Genomic DNA, 14,107 nt, shown 5'->3' on the forward strand with positions numbered 1-14,107 from the left:
ATCACAAGCAAATAAAGCGGATGACACGGTGATTTGTTTTACCGAGGTTCGGTTCTTGCAAACCTACTCCCCGTTGAGGTGGTCACAAAGACCGGGTCTCTTTCAACCATTTCCCTCTCTCAAACGGTCACCTAGATCGAGTGAGCTTTCTCCTTAATCAAATGGGTCACTTAGACCCCACAAGGACCACCACACAATTGGTGTCTCTTGCTTTGATTACAAATGTCTTGGGAATAAGAATGGGGAATACGAAAGCACGATTGCAAACACCAAGCAACAAGAGCGACAAATATCACACGGATCACTCTCTCTCAAGTCGCTAATCACTAAAGATCACTTGTCTTAATTGTGGAACTTGGAGAGATTGGAGGCTTTGATTGTGTCTTGGAATTGATTGCTAGCTCTTGTATTGAATGTAGAGGATTGGAATGCTTGGATGATGTTGAATGGAGGTGGTTGAGGTTGTATTTATAGCCACCAACCACTTCCTAGCCGTTGCTCCAATTCTGCCAACCGCAGACGGTCCACGCCCCTAGTCCGGATGGTCCGCCCCTGCACATCAACGGCTGAAACCGCAACGGTCAGCAGCAACAGTTATATCAACGGCTATATTGCATTTAATGCGTTGTCAGATGTCAGATAAAGGTAGTCACGGACGGTCCGGTCGTGCACCCCGGACGGTCCGCGAGGACGTTATAATTCATTTTACCGAACTCGCCACCTTCGGGGTTTTCGGTTCCTCACCTACCAGACGGTCCGCACCTGAGGTCGGACGGTCCGCGCTTGGTCTCGGACGGTGCTTGCTTTTCCTTCGGACGGTCCGTAGTGTAGAGTTGAGTTTTTGCAGTGGTTCTGTCCGAGGGTCATTTGGGTGTCGCGGATAGTCTGCCGCAAGGGCCCGGACGGTCCGCGCTTAGTCTGTTTTCCCAAAAAGCTTCTCATGTCCGGAATAATCTACGGTATTCCGGACAGTCAACTTTAGAAAGTTGTAGATGAACTTATGCACCTGTGGAATGGTCAACTAGGCAAACTGGTTAGTCCACAAGGTTTGTGATGGTCGTCAAACACCAAAATCGATTATAGGAAATGTTGATACTATTTCGCTTTCAGTCTCCCCCTTTTTGGTGATTGATGCCAACACAAACCAAAGCAAATATGAAGTGTAGAAATGTAACTAGTTTGCATTTCAACAGATGTGCATAGGTTACTTTGAAATGAAAGCATTTCTAAGTATATAAGTTTGATTTGATATTTAACATTTTGGACCACATTTGCACCACTTGTTTTGTTTTTGCAAATTCTTTTGGAAAATCTTTTCAAAGTCTTTTTGCAAATAGTCAAAGGTATATGAATAAGATTTCGAGAAGTATTTTTAAGATTTGAAATTTTCTCCCCCTGTTTCAAATGCTTTTCCTTTGACTAAACACAACTCCCCCTTAATGAAATTCTCCTCTTAGTGTTCAAGAGGGTTTTCCTTTTTGAAAGAAGATCAAATATTTTAGATACTAATTTTTGAAAAACTCCTCCTTAAAATATAGATATCAATTGAGATAGAATTTCTTAGAGGAATACTAATTTCAAAGATACCAATTGAAGAACATTTAAAAACTTAAGGTTTGTTTCGAAAATTTTGAAATTGGCATGGTGGTGCGGTCCTTTTGCTTTGGGCTAATACTTTCTCCCCCTTTGGCACTAATCGCCAAAAACAGAGTCTTTAGAGCCCTTTTTAAACACTCTCTCCCTTTGGCAAACAATATATGAGTGAAGGATTATACCAAAGTGAAGAGCGATGCGGAGTGACGACGAAGGGTAAATAATACTATGGAGTGGAGTGGAAGCCTTGTCTTTACCGAGGACTCCATTTCCCTTTCAATCTATGACTTAGCATGAAATACACTTGAAAAGCACATTAGTCATAGCAAATGAAAGAGATATGATCAACGATATATAAGTGAGCTATGTGTGCAAAGTATCAATCAAAATTCCTAGAATCAAGAATGTTTAGCTCATGCCTAAGTTTGGTAAAGGTTTTCTCATCTAGTGGTTTGGTAAAGATATCGGCTAATTGTTCTTTGGTGCTAACATAAGCAATCTCGATATCCCCCTTTGTTGGTGATCCCTCAAAAAGTGATACCGAATGGCTATGTGCTTAGTGCGACTGTGCTCAACGGGATTATCCGCCATACAGATTGCACTCTCATTATCACATAGGAGAGGGACTTTGGTTAATTTGTAGCCATAGTCCCTAAGGGTTTGCCTCATCCAAAGCAATTGCGTGCAACAATGGCCTGCGGCAATATACTCGGATTCGGCGGTAGAAAGAGCTACTGAATTTTGTTTCTTTGAAGCCCAAGACACCAGGAATCTTCCCAAGAACTGACAAGTCCCTGATGTGCTCTTTCTATCAATTTTACACCCTGTCCAATCAACATCTTAATAACCTATTAAATCAAAAGTGGATCCCTTGGGGTACCAAAGACCAAAATTAGGTGTATGAACTAAATATCTCAAGATTCATTTTACGACCCTAAGGTGAACTTCCTTAGGATCGGCTTAGAGTCTTGCACACATGCATACGGAAAGCATAATATCCGGTCGAGATGCACATAAATAGAGTAAAGATCCTATCATCGACCGATATACCTTTTGATCTACGGATTTACCTCCCGTATCGAGGTCGAGATGCCCATTGGTTCCCATGGGTGTCTTGATGGGCTTGGCATCCTTCATCCCAAACTTGGTGAGTATGTCTTGAATGTACTTCGTTTGGTTGATGAAGGTGCCCTCTTGGAGTTGCTTTACTTGAAATCCTAAAAAATACTTCAACTCCCCCATCATTGACATCTCGAATTTTTGAATCATGATCCTACTAAACTCTTCACATGTAGATTTGTTAGTGAAAGTCGCCTAGAGGGGGAGGGTGAATAGGGCGAATCTGAAATTTAACAACTTAATCACAACTACAAGCCGGGTTAGCGTTAGAAATATAATCGAGTCCGAGAGAGAGGGTGCAAAACAAATCGCAAGCAAATAAAGAGTATGACACGCGGATTTGTTTTACCGAGGTTCGGTTCTCGCAAACCTACTCCCCGTTGAGGTGGTCACAAAGACCGGGTCTCTTTCAACCCTTTCCCTCTCTCAAATGGTCCCTCGGACCGAGTGAGCTTCTCTTCTCAATCAAACGGGAACAAAACTTCCCCGCAAGGACCACCACACAATTGGTGTCTCTTGCCTTGGTTACAATTGAGTTGTTCGTAAGAAAGAATGAAAGAAGGAAGCAATCCAAGCGCAAGAGCTCAAAAGAACACAACAAATCTCTCTCACTAATCACTAAAGTCTTGTATGGAATTGGGAGAGGATTTGATCACTTTGGTGTGTCTTGTATTGAATGCTTAGCTCTTGTAAGTAGTTGGAAGGTGGAAAACTTGGATGACTTGAATGTGGGGGTGGTTGGGGTATTTATAGCCCCAACCACCAAACTTGACCGTTGGTGGAGGCTGCTGTCGACGGGCGCACCGGACTGTCCGGTGCGCCACCGGACAGTGTCCGGTGCGCCAGCCACGTCACCTGGCCGTTTGGTTCCGACCGTTGGAGCTCTGACTTGTGGGCCCGCCTTGCTGTCCGGTGGTGCACCGGACAGGTCCTGTAGGCTGTCCGGTGTGCCACCCGCGCGTGCTCTGTCCTCTGCGCGCGCAGGCGCGCATTTAATGCGTTGCAGTCGACCGTTGCGCGCGAAGTAGCCGTTGCTCCGCTGGCTCACCGGACAGTCCGGTGTGCACCGGACATGTCCGGTGAATTATAGCGGAGCGGATTCCCGAAGCTGGCGAGTTCAGAGTCGCTCTTCCTTGGGGCACCAGACACTGTCCGGTGGTGCACCAGACAGTCCGGTGAATTATAGCGAAGCGCCTCTGAGAATTCCCGAAGGTGTTGAGTTCAGTTTGGAGTTCCCTGGTGCACCGGACACTGTCCGGTGGCACACCGGACAGTCCGGTGCGCCAGACCAGGGAGCACTTCGGTTATCCCTTGCTCTCTTTGTTGAACCCTTTTCTTGGTCTTTTTATTGGCTTAGTGTGAACCTTTGGCACCTGTATGACTTATAGACTAGAGCAAATTAATTAGTCCAATTATTTGTGTTGGGCAATTCAACCACCAAAATCAATTAGGAAATAGGTGTAAGCCTAATTCCCTTTCAGTTAGTAGACCCAAATATGATATCATCAACATAAATTTGGCATACAAACAAATCATTTGCAATAGTTCTAGTAAATAGAGTAGGATCAGCTTTGCCGACTTTGAAGCCATTAGTGATTAGAAAATCTCTTAGGCATTCATACCATGCTCTTGGGGCTTGCTTGAGCCCATAAAGCGCCTTAGAGAGTTTATATACATGGTTAGGGTACTCACTATCTTCAAAGCTGGGAGGTTGCTCAACATAGACCTCCTCCTTGATTGGTCCATTGAGGAAGGCACTTTTCACGTCCATTTGATAGAGCTTAAAGCCATGGTAAGTAGCATAGGCAAGTAATATGCGAATTGACTCAAGCCTAGCTACGGGTGCATAGGTTTCACCGAAATCCAAACCTTCGACTTGTGAATATCCCTTGGCTACAAGTCGGGCTTTGTTCCTTGTCACCACACCATGCTCATCTTGCTTGTTGCGGAAGACCCACTTGGTTCCTACAACATTTTGATTAGGACGTGGAACAAGATGCCATACCTCATTCCTCGTGAAGTTGTTGAGTTCCTCTTGCATTGCCAATACCCAATCCGAATCTCTTAATGCATCTTCTACCCTGTATGGCTCAATAGAAGACACAAAAGAGTAATGTTCACAAAAATGAGCGACACGAGATCGAGTGGTTACTCCCTTATGAATATCACCGAGGATGGAGTTCATGGGGTGATCTCGTTGTATCGCTTGGTGGACTCTTGGGTGTGGCGGTCTTGGACCCTCATCATCTTCCTTGTCTTGATTATTGGCATCTCCCCCTTGATCATTGTCCTCCTCTTGAGGTGGCTCTTCTTGATCTTCATTTTCATCATCTTGAGCTTGATCCTCATCTTGCGTTGGTGGAGATGCTTGCATGGAAGATGACAGTTGATCTTGTGGTTGTGTGGGCTCTTCGGATTCCTTAGGACACACATCTCCAATGGACATGTTCCTTAGCGCGACACATGGAGCCTCTTCATCATCTAGCTCATCAAGATCAACTTGCTCTACTTGAGAGCCGTTAGTCTCATCAAACACAATGTCACAAGAAACTTCAACTAGTCTAGTGGACTTGTTAAAGAATCTATATGCCCTTGTGTTTGAATCATATCCTAGTAAAAAGCCTTCTACAGCCTTAGGAGCAAATTTAGATTTTCTACCTCTTTTAACAAGAATAAAACATTTGCTACCAAAGACTCTAAAATATGAAACATTGGGCTTTTTACCGGTTAGGAGTTCATATGATGTCTTCTTGAGGATTCGCTGAAGGTAGAGACAGTTGATGGCGTAGCAAGCGGTGTTGATTGCTTCCGCCCAAAACCGGTCCGAAGTCTTGTATTCATCAAGCATGGTCCTCGCCATGTCAAGTAGAGTTCTATTCTTCCTCTCCACTACACCATTTTGTTGTGGTGTGTAGGGAGAAGAGAACTCATGCTTGATGCCCTCGTCCTTAAGAAAGCCTTCAATTTGAGAGTTCTTGAACTCCGTCCCATTGTCGCTTCTAATCTTTTTTATCCTTAAGCCGAACTCATTTTGAGCCCGTCTCAAGAATCCCTTTAAGGTCTCTTGGGTTTGTGATTTTTCCTGCAAAAAGAACACCCAAGTGAAGCGAGAATAGTCATCCACAATAATAAGACAATACTTACTCCCGCCGATGCTTATGTAAGCTATCGGGCCAAATAGATCCATGTGGAGTAGCTCAAGCGGCCTGTCAGTCGTCATGATGTTCTTGTGTGGATGATGAACACCAACTTGCTTCCCTGCTTGACATGCGCTACAAATCCTGTCTTTCTCAAAATGAACATTTGTTAGTCCCAAAATGTGCTCTCCCTTTAGAAGCTTGTGAAGATTCTTCATCCCAACGTGGGCTAGTCGGCGATGCCAGAGCCAACCCATATTAGTCTTAGCAATTAAGCAAGTATCGAGTTCAGCTCTATTAAAATCAACTAAGTATAGCTGATCCTCTAATACTCCCTTAAATGCTACTGAATCGAGGTCAGGTGATATAGCAATTTTACCAAGTCCTTTGACCAAACCTTGATTTCCATCCCCGAATGTTATTGCTCTTTGGGGATCATGGTTTTTCTCATAGGAGGAGAACATCCTTTTCTCCCTAGTCATGTGGTTTGTGCACCCGCTATCAATGATCCAACTTGAGCCCCCGGATGCATAAACCTACAGAACAAGTTTAGGCCTTGTTCTTAGGTACCCAAACGGTCTTGGGTCCTTTCACATTAGAAACAAGCACCTTGGGTACCCAAACACAAGTCTTGGAGCCCTTGTGTTTGCCCACAACATATTTGAAAACTACTTTGCCTGGTTTGTTAGTTAAAACATATGATGCATCAAAGGTCTTAAATGAAACATTGGGTTCATTTGATGCAATAGGAGATATCTTTTTGGGCAATTTTACATGAGTGGGTTGCCTGGAACTAGATGCCTCACCCTTATACATAAAAGCATGATGATAGCCAGAGTGAGACTTCCTAGAATGAATCCTCCTAATCTTATATTCGGGATAACCAGCAGGATATAAAATATAGCCCTCGTTATCCTGAACCATGGGAGCTTTGCCCTTAACAAAGTTAGACAATTTTTTAGGGGCATTAAGCTTGACATTGTCTTCCTGTTGGAAGCCAATGTCATCCTTAATGCCAGGGCGTCTCCCACTATAGAGCATACTTCTAGCAAATTTAAAATTTTCATTTTCTAAGTCATGCTCATTGATTTTAGCACTAAGTTGAGCTATGTGATCATTTTGTTGTTTAATTAAGGCTAGGTGATCATGGATAGCATCAACATTAATGTCTCTACATCTAGTACAAATAGTAACATGATCACCACTAGATGGAGAGGGTTTGCAAGCATTTAATTCATCAATCTTAACATGTACTGTAGCATTTTCATTTCTAAGATTGGAAACAATATCATTGCAAATATTTAAATTCTTAGCCTTAGTAATTAATTTATCATTCTCAATCTTAAGGCTAGAAATGGATTCATTCAATTTGTCAATCTTAGCAATTAAGCTAGCATTATCATTTTTAAGATTAACAATTGAATCATCACAAACATTTAACTTCTCAACCTTAGCAATCAATTTAACATTCTCATTTCTAAGGTTGGAGATAGTATCATGGCAAATGTTAAGCTCACTAGTTAATTTTTCACATTTTTCTACTTCCTGAGCATAAGCATTTTTAACCTTAACATGCTTCTTGTTTTCCTTAATAAGGAAGTCCTCTTGGCTATCCAAAAGTTCATCCTTCTCATGAATAGCACTAATTAATTCATTCAATTTTTCCTTTTGTTGCATGTTGAGGTTGACAAAAAGTGTAAGCAAATCATCCTCATCATCACTAGAGCTAGCCTCATCACTAGATGTTGCATACTTAGTGGAAGCTCTAGATTTTACCTTCTTCTTTTTGCCGTCCTTTGCCATGAGGCACTTATGCCCGACGTTGGGGAAGAGGAGGCCTTTGTTGACGGCGATGTTTGCGGCATCCTCGTCGAAGGAGGAGTCGGTGGAGCTCTCATCGGAGTCCCACTCCCAACAAACGTGGGCATCGCCGCCCTTCTTCTTGTAGTACTTCTTCTTCTCCTTCCTTCTTCCCTTCTTGTCGTCGCCCCTGTCACTATCACTTGATAATGGACATTTAGCAATGAAATAACCGAGCTTACCACACTTGTAACAAATCTTCTTGGAACGGGGTTTGTAGTCTCCCCCTTCCTTTGCTTGAGGATTTGGCGGAAACTCTTGATGATGAGCGCCATCTCCTCATTGTCGAGCTTGGAGACATCGATGGGGAGCCTACTTGTCGGCGTTCCGAGATCGGGGGGTCCCTGGGCCGACGAGTGAGAATGTCGCCGCGTGCCCCAGCCCAGATGGGTCGGCGCGAGGCCGAGCGCGAAGGGGGGAAGGATGCGTGAGAGAGGTGGAAATCCCGCGGCCTTCGTGTTCGTCCCGCGCCCAGGTCGGGTGCGCTTGCAGTAGGGGGTTACAAGCGTTCCACGCGGGAGGGAGCGAGCGGCTTCACGCGAGCGCCAGTCCCGTCCTCTTCCCCGTGCGGCCCACCCTTTGTAAGAGGGCCCTGGTCCTTCCTTTTATAGGCGTAAGGAGAGGATCCAGGTGTACAATGGGGGGTGTAGCAGAGTGCTACGTGTCTAGCGGAGGAGAGCTAGCGCCCTAAGTACATGCCGTCGTGGCAGCCGGAGGGGTTTTGGCACCCGGTTCGTGTGGTGTCGTGGCCGTCGGAGGAGCGCTGGAGCCTGGCGGAAGGACAGCTGTCGGGGCTGTTGAGTCCTTGCTGACGTCCTCTTGCTTCCGTAAGGGGGCTGAGAGCCGTCGTCGTCATAGAGCGTGCGGGGCGCCATCATTGCTTGTCTGGCGGAGCGAGCCAGATGGGACGCCGGTCTTGTTTCCCGTAGCCTGAGTCAGCTTGGGGTAGGGTAATGATGGCGCCCCCTGTTGACGTGGTCGATCCGTGCCCTGGGTTGGGCAATGTGGAGGCTCCTCCGAGGTCGAGGTCGAGTCTGTCTTCCAAGGCCGAGGTCGAGTCCGAGCCCCTGGGTCGGGCGAGGCGGAGACCGTCGGCTGAGGCCAGGGCTGAGTCCGAGCCCTGGGGTCGGGCGGAGCGGAGTTCGTCGTCTTCCGGGGCTGAGCCCGAGTCCGAGCCCTGGGTCGGGCGGAGCAGAGTTCGTCGTCTTCCGGGACTGAGCCCGAGTCCGAGCCCTGGGTCGGGCGGAGCGGAGTTCGCCGTCTTCCGGGACTGAGCCCGAGTCCGAGCCCTGGGTCGGGCGGAGCGGAGTTCGCCGTCTTCCGGGACTGAGCCCGAGTCCGAGCCCTGGGTCGGGTGGAGCGGAGTTCGCCGTCTTCTAGGACTGAGCCCGAGTCCGAGCCCTGGGTCGGGCGGAGCGGAGTTTCCTATGGTGCCTGAGGCCGGGCCTGACTGCCTGTCAGCCTCACTCTGTCGAGTGGCACAGCAGTCGGAGCGGCGTAGGCGGCGCTGTCCTTCTGTCAGGCCGGTCAGTGGAGCGACGAAGTGACTGCGGTCACTTCGGCTCTGTCGACTGGAGGACGTGCGTCAGGATAAAGGTGTCAGGCCGCCTTTGCATTAAATGCCCCTGCGATTTGGTCAGGGTTGCTTCTTGGCGAAGACTGGGCCTCGGGCGAGCCGGAAGTATGTTCGTCGCTGGAGGGGGCCTCGGGCGAGACGGAGATCCTCCGGGGTCGGCTGCCCTTGCCCGAGGCTGGGCTCGGGCGAGGCGTGATCGAGTCCCTCGAATGGACCGATCCCTGACTTAGTCGCACCCATCAGGCCTTTGCAACTTTATGCTGATGGGGGTTACCAGCTGAGAATTAGGAGCCTTGAGGGTACCCCTAATTATGGTCCCCGACAGTAGCCCCCGAGCCTCGAAGGGAGTGTTAATACTCGCTTAGAGGCTTTTGTCGCACTTTTTTGCAAGGGGACCAGCCTTTCTCGGTTGCGTTTTGTTCTGGTGGGTGCGCGCGAGCGCACCCGCCGGGTGTAGCCCCCGAGGCCTCAGAGGAGTGGTTTGACTCCTCCGAGGTCTTAATGCCTCACGCAATGCTTCGGCTGGTCTGGTTGTTCCCCTCATGCGAGCTGGTCGTAGCCCGGGTGCACGGTCGGGTCCCAAGTTCTCGGGCTGATATGTTGACGCTGTCAACGGTTTGGCCGGAACTGAGTTTGCGAGAGCAGCCCCTGAGCCTCTGCACAGGGCGAGAGGACAGTCAGGGACAGACTCGACTTTTTTACATACGCCCCTGCGTCGCCTTTCCGCAAGGAGGAGGGGGGGAAAGCGCCATGTTGCCCTCGGAGGGCGCCGAACATGGTGTCTCTGGTGAGCTGCTGGCGGGTAATCTGAGCAGACGTCCGTGCCCCATTTGTTAGGGGTCGGCTAGAGGCCCAGAGGCGCGCCCAAAAGTACCTGCGGGTGATCTGCCGGACCCGGTCCCCTGTCGACGGGGTCTGAGGGCTCGATGCCTCCCTCTGATGGGATTCCGTTACAAGATCGTTCCCGCTGGTCTCGGAAATGTCCTACGGTACCTTGGGAGCATAGCCCGAGCCTCGGTTATGTATCGAACGTACCCAGGGTCATCCCTCGCTCTATGTCTGAGGCGACTGTGAACCCTTCGAGGGCCAGCCTTCGAACCCCTGATCAGTAGTGGGCGCGGAGCCCGAGTGGCCTGAGGCAGCCGTTGAACCCTTCCGAGGGGCCGGCCTTCGAACCTCTGACCAGTAGTGGGTGTGGAGCCCACGCGCTCTGAGGCGGCTGTTGAACCCCTCCGAGGGGCCAGCCTTCGAACCTCTGATCAGTAGGGAGGCTCGGAGCCTGTTTCCTTCACGGAGAAGGGTCATTTTGGGGGTATCCCCCTTTCCCGGTCCCTGTTGTAAGAGAGAGAAAGAGGAAAAGGAAAAGGACACGAAATCGAATGACGTGGCGTACCTTTTTTGACGCGGTCATTATGGCGAAGGCGAAGCGTCGCTCGCTTCCCCTGCCAGAGGCGCCGCCTGCCGCGGAGTTAATGCGACGGGGCGAGTGGTTCGCGGGGCGGCCGTTGCGCGTGCGCGAGCCGTTCGAGGAACGGAACACGGGCGCGCCGTCTTCACGCCGTGAGAGAGGGCTCTCTCACTGCCCCAGGATGGGACGTAAGCTTGGCTGACGACGTGACCGCTGCTCCCGCCTGCCACCGCCATTACTGTCGGCCCATTTTTGGCCGCATTGACCGTCGCGCCTGGCTGGCGCTGCTGGGTCATGTGCTGGGTCGCCTCGAGTCGCGGTACTGGTTCCGCAGTCGAGGAGGCGCGGTAGCGGTGCGAGTGGCGGTGCAGTTGCTTGCACGTAGCGACCGGCGCGCCGGTTGCATGACGAGTGGGCGTGGGCCCCCATGCTGGGCGCATTGGAAGTCGGAGGGGCACGCCCACTTGGCACGGTTGCATGCCGCCTGCATGGCTGCCCGCCCTTTCACCCGCTGGTCTGGGCGAAAGTGGAGGGGCGCTTGTAACCGCTGGGCGGTTGCATGCACCGCGCGTGGTGGTTTGGCTTCTTCTGCCCTGGGCCAGCTTGCATGACGTGTGGGACCCAGCCCCCGCGCCGTAGGGGGAGGACCTTGGAGCGTGTTGGAGAAGACTCAGCCCACGACGGCTGGGGACGCAGGTAGGGAGAGTCGCCTTTAAAAGGAGGGTGACCCCCTTGAAAGGCGACCATGTCTTCGCGCTCCCTTATGCATCGTGTCTTTCCACCTTCCGAGCCCCCGGATGGGGGACACCCGCAGTCCTTCCGCCTTGTCGTTGGAGGAACGCAACTCCGTGGGAGTTGGTACCTTTCAGCCATCGTTCGGCTTCAAGGATTTTCATCAGTCAGCCCGGCTGCATCCCCTCGCCGGTGGTCACGCAAGACGGTGACCACCAGCCCCTGGGTGGGGAGAAGCAAGCCGGGCTGCGATCTTGGTCCCACCCTCAGCTTCAAGGATGTTCATCATCCTCGCTGGGGTGGAGGCCGGGCTGAGCCGGAGCTCTACCTCCGCGCGGGTTCGTGGGTCACCCTCTCCCTCAGTGTTCGAGGGAGCGGGCGCTCACTGGCCCTGCGAGAGGGGCGGACTTCGACAACGCGGGGCTGGTCGACGGCGGGCGTCGTCAGCTTCAGCACGTTGGGCTCGCCGGCTTGGCTCCCGGCGCCCCCTCCTGCCGCAAGGGCGGTTATCGCGCCGCGCGCACGGGAGGGCCGCCCAAGACGTCGCGCGCTGCCAGGGCGGCGTTCTTGTTCTGGGGCGGCCCTGCCTTTGCACCGGTACGGCGCCTCCGCGTGGAGGTCGGTGCCCCGCTCGTCTAGGAGGATCCGAGTGGGGATCTGCCGGTGGGCTGACGGCCCCTGTCGTCGGTGTCGAGGCGGAGGCGGCTCAAGAAGTCCCCGTCGCCGACGGGATCACCGCCACCATCCGCGCTTCGGGCCTCCGGCTCTTTGTACTTGTCCTCGCCCCTCGAGCGTCGGCGTGGGCGAAGGCAAGGTTGCAGCGACGTTCGCCCTGAGGCCATCGCTGCTGCAGTTCGACCACCCATAGAGGGGTCGTTGTCGCCGCTGCTGGAGCGGGCGACGGTGAACCGTGCGTCGGTCTTCTGTTGCTCCACAGCCCCCCCCAATCGTGTGGGGTTGTTCGTACCTGCGGAGGTGGAACCGGAGTTCCGTTTGTAATGGCACCTTGAATGCCAGTGTTTTTGTTCATTGTGGCTGTCGAGGCCTGAACATGTATGTATTTTTGGCACGGAGCCGTGTTTTTTCCTCATTCTCGAGCACTAAGACTCGCCTGTTGGTTGTCTGAACCGCTTCACCAAGCATGAGTCGCCCCGTACAAAGGTGACGAGTGAGGTATCCGTATCCCGGAGGCGTAGGAGTCCCTCGGCTCAGTCGGCCTTGCTGTCCGAGGCTTCTCTTGCTTAGTTAAAGGGACCCCTCGACCGCTCTTCGATGAGCCGAAGCCAGGGGTAGCGGTGTCAGCACGGACAGAGGCAGAGTTGGCTCGAAAAGAAGACTTGGTCAGCCGGAGCCTGACCGGGTCGTCCGTTAGCGGGACCGACGCCGGAGTTGATCTGCCGAGGCCTCGGGCCGGGCTGATGTCTTCGGGGGACAGCTGGCCGAGGCCTCGGGGTGACCAGCCGAGCCGCCTGCTCGAGCCGGATTCTTGGAGGAGACCCTGGCGGCGATGGCCCGGGCGTGATGATGAAGTCGTCCTTCAGAGTGGAGATCCTCGGACCGCGTCGCCGTCCGAGGCTAGGTCGGACCTCGCCGAAGGTGTAGTCGACGCCGAGGGTGCTGCTGCTCCCTTCAGCCGTCAAGATCCGAGCCTGCAGGATCGGATTATCTTGTAGCGTGTGTTTTCTGCGGCCGCCGAGGCCCAAACACATCCTCGTCGTGTTGTAAAGCTGCGCTTCTTTTCCTCTTGTTTCGAGTATCTGGACTTTTTCGTCGGTTATAGAATTGTCTGTGCGAGCGAGAGTTGCTTTTCACGGAAGGTGATGAGTGAGGTATCCGTATCCCGGAGGCGTAGGAATCCCTCGGCTCGGTCGGCCTTGCCGCTTACGCGCGCTCTTGCCCGTCCATGGGGTTCTGTCACCGACGCAGTCGAGAAGGCTCGAAGAATCGCTTCGGCAGAAGAGCTTTTGAACGTGAAGACTTGCTCGGTCCGCGGAATCACTTATCCGAACGTGAGTTACTTATCGCAGAAGGTGATGAGTGAGGTATCTGTATCCCGAAGGCGTAGGAGTCCCTCGGCTCGGTCAGCCTTGGCTGCTTACGTGTACTCCGTCGTTTTCAGGATCCACTTTCGAAGTAGTCGAAAAGCACGAAAGACATTCTGGCAGAAAGGATCTTTTTTCGAGGAAAAATTTCGACGCAGAGGGGGTTCCCCCCTTTTAGCCCCCGAGGGAGGGTCGGGCTTTGCCGAGGCAAGGCTGACCCTTCCTTGACGACTGAACTTTGCGTGGGAGCGAGGTATATGAACAACTTGAAAGCATCTTAAGGGTAGAAGCGACGTAGCTGTTGGATGTTCCAAGCGTTGCTGTAGACCTCGCCTTGACTGTTGGCTAGCTTGTACGTTCCGGGCTTCAGAACTTTGGCGATGACGAACGGCCCTTCCCAGGGAGGCGTGAGCTTGTGCCGCCCTCGGGCGTCCTGTCGCAGCCGAAGCACCAGGTCGCCCACCTGAAGGTCTCGGGACCGGACCCCTCGGGCGTGGTAGCGTCGCAGGGACTGCTGGTACCGCGCCGAGCGTAGTAAGGCCAGGTCCCGAGCCTCTTCCAGCTGGTCCAGCGAGTCTTCTCGACTAGCTTGGTTGCTTTGGTCGGCGTAGGCCCTCGTCCTCGGGGAACCGTATTCTAA

Source organism: Zea mays, chromosome 9 (assembly GCF_902167145.1).
Source record: "Zea mays cultivar B73 chromosome 9, Zm-B73-REFERENCE-NAM-5.0, whole genome shotgun sequence".
In the NCBI taxonomy this organism is placed as follows: domain Eukaryota; kingdom Viridiplantae; phylum Streptophyta; class Magnoliopsida; order Poales; family Poaceae; genus Zea; species Zea mays.